Source organism: Chaetura pelagica, unplaced genomic scaffold, assembly GCF_000747805.2.
Source record: "Chaetura pelagica isolate M959 unplaced genomic scaffold, ChaPel_1.0 scaffold752, whole genome shotgun sequence".
Taxonomy (NCBI): Eukaryota; Metazoa; Chordata; class Aves; order Apodiformes; family Apodidae; genus Chaetura; species Chaetura pelagica.
This window is the reverse complement of record NW_009952270.1, coordinates 229496-232896: the sequence shown is the minus strand read 5'-3', so window position 1 is coordinate 232896 and position 3401 is coordinate 229496.

The following is a 3401-nucleotide window of genomic DNA, read 5'->3' as shown; positions in this document are numbered from 1 at the left end:
CGAGGCGCTGGGCTGGAAAGCGAGGGGTGCTGCCGGCCACGGGAGAGGCTCAGGGTGGGGATGGTAGAGGGAAACTGAGGGGACAAGCCTGAGAGAGGTAGATGCTGCAGGTTGCGCTGGAAAGGCAGCGGGTGAGAGCCACCAGGCAAGCGGGACCATGTGCTGAAGCTTGGTGGCTGAGGTCTGGGAGCCACGGGCCAGGCTGAGGTAATGCTGATTAATGTGCACTTGGGTGTTTTTTTGCTTCCCCACCCAAGGATCCGAACCCACTTTTAAACTATAATTGGAGTGAAAGAGTACTTAAAGGCGAGGGTCAAGGTAGTGGAGTTGTATTTGTGGCCTAAGCAAGGCAGTTGGGTTAAAGAGTGAGGCTTTTTGGTTCCCTAGGTTATTTTTAGGCTTTAGGTGCCCTGGGGAGAGGCAGGGAGGCTGGGTAGGTGAAAGAAAGGCCAGGAGGCTTAGATGTACTCCTAACACAAGGCAATACTCAGATGCTGCTCTGGGAGCGAAAGCTGATGATAAGAGACTTCTGTGGTCATTTTTTAAAACTAACTAACTAACTAACTAAAAGAAAAAACGTTTATTAAGTAGCTAGTGCCTTAAGGTGACCTGGAAAGTTGTAAGGTTTGGGCTTTTTTTTTTTTTGTTTATTTAGCTGGAGGATTGTTTCTAATACCGATTTCTCAAAATCTAACACGACCACAGCCTCCCCCCAAATAAAAATCTGTTATTTGTGGTAAAAACTGAATTATTTTTTTCTCCTTTTGAAGCAAGGCAGCTCAAACACTTGCACTGTGCTAATCATGCCTGAAAGACAGGAATTCAGAGGGATAAGCCAAGGGCACAGCCACAGCCAAGTGAAAAAAAAAAAAAAAAAAATTAAACAGTGCTAATTGCGGACAACGTTATGTTTATAAAGTTATTTGAACTGCAGAGCCAAAGGGGAGTCAGCTTATTTATTTTTAGGCTTTAGGTGCCCTGGGGAGAGGCAGGGAGGCTGGGTAGGTGAAAGAAAGGCCAGGAGGCTTAGATGTACTCCTAACACAAGGCAATACTCAGATGCTGCTCTGGGAGCGAAAGCTGATGATAAGAGACTTCTGTGGTCATTTTTTAAAACTAACTAACTAACTAACTAAAAGAAAAAACGTTTATTAAGTAGCTAGTGCCTTAAGGTGACCTGGAAAAGTTGTAAGGTTTGGGCTTTTTTTTTTTTTGTTTATTTAGCTGGAGGATTGTTTCTAATACCGATTTCTCAAAATCTAACACGACCACAGCCTCCCCCCAAATAAAAATCTGTTATTTGTGGTAAAAACTGAATTATTTTTTTCTCCTTTTGAAGCAAGGCAGCTCAAACACTTGCACTGTGCTAATCATGCCTGAAAGACAGGAATTCAGAGGGATAAGCCAAGGGCACAGCCACAGCCAAGTGAAAAAAAAAAAAAAAAATTAAACAGTGCTAATTGCGGACAACGTTATGTTTATAAAGTTATTTGAACTGCAGAGCCAAAGGGGAGTCAGCTTATGCTCCTCACAGTGTGTTCACTCCTTTCTCCAGCCTCCATCCTTGCCCTCACTGAGACCTGCAAAGCATTCCCCACAGCCGAGCCGACCTGGAAGGGAGGAGAAAACAGCACTGCCATCGCAGCCTGCCCTTCCCACAACCTGCCAGTGCAGCAGGAGGGAAATCTGTACGTGGAGCGAGCGAGAAGTGAGGAGGAAATGATCCAGTTCCCTGCCATGAACTGGCTGTCAGGTCTGTTCCCGGCTTGTTGCTGCCGGATGGCGGGAGCACCCCACGAGTGCCCGAGGTACCCTGGAGGGCTGGCAGCAGGCATGGTGGTGCTGGAAGCCTGACAGTGGGCAGAGGTGAGTGGTGGGTGTTGGAAATTTTTGTACTCTGGCAGCTCTACATATTTCCAGCATCAAACCCAGGCGTCCAGAAAAGGCTCTTGCAGACGGGAGCTCCTCCATGGCTGAAGCTTCTATTGCCACACCAACTCTGAATCCCAGCGCCTTAGGGCATCACCCGAACCCTGGCACAGCCATGGCACCAGGGAAGGTTTCCCCTGTTGTTTTACAGCTTCTCTGTGCCAGCACAGCAATTAAACAGGCTGAAATGGAAGGAATAAAAACTCTCCTGCCTCTGCTTGTGCGAGGGAGGGAAAAGGTACAAATTATAAGTAGGGAGGTCCCAGTCTGATCTTTTATCCTTGCTCCTTATTTGGCCGTAACTTTACTACCATTTTTATACTGACTGAATCTCCTTTTGCCTTTTTTTAATTACTTTTTTCCACCCTGCTGACCACATGAGGGAAACCTCCACATTTATCTCATTCCTTCTCCCTCAGGGAATCTCTCTCAGCCTGCCCATGATGGGGTGGCAACATGGCTGCCAGCAGACCAGGATGCCAGCAAAACAAGGAGGAGAAGGGGGAAGAGGGGGAGGCATAGGGGTTTGTTGGGAACTGGAGTAAAGAAGTAGGAAATAGGAAGGAATCTAACATGCACACACTGACTAGCATGGGCTTGCTCCAACTTGGCCCACAACGCAATTACCTGACTTGGAGGCTGGCCAAGGCTCCCAGGCTAAGTCCCTCTGCACTTGTGCAAAGTGCTGTCAGAGCTGCTGGGACCACAAATAGTCAGGGCTTTGGCAGCGCGTCTCATGCAAAAAAAAACGGGGAAGAATTTAAAAAAAAAATAAAAATTATAGAGACAGGGCAGGGACCAAATGGGCTTATTTTCACACAACTGCAATTGTTTTGTTGATGCGGAAAGGTAATTAAAAAAGTTCTGATTTCAAACGTGCCACAGAATTCCCAGAGCCCGGAGGCTGCTGCTTAGAGGCAGATTAATCACACTGAATTCTCCATCTAGATATTGCATGCACTCCAAACTCCCACCGCTAATAGCTCTAATATTCTCCTCAGCGTGTGCATGCTGCTGGTGTTATGTTCCAGGAATATTAATTCCCCAACTCAAGCTCCCTTCGCTTGCGCATGTACCCTAAAGGCTTGCTGCTGGGCACTAGGAGATTATGGAAAAGAGAAAAGAGGGCTAGAGGAGAACTGGGGTGCGAAGCTACTGGCTGGAGCTCCTCAAGGAAAGTCATTAATGTTCTTTGGATAAGCAAGCCGTCCAAATAAAATCTACCTGAAGGCCAAGTTCTTTAAACAAAGACAGCCAACTATACACACACAAGATGGTTGAAATTAAAATGAGCTCCCAATGCTGGCTTTGTGTTACCCACTCCTGCTACCCTGAGACTTGCCCAAAATTTCAGTCCTATTAATTGTGAGCCCTGAACTAGGGGTTTAACTTGTGTCTTTTGCTGGTGTCTTCTCCCAGCCCCCCCCCCCCAAGCAAGGCTGCAGCCCTCTGAACTCTTGCTGCCATGCACT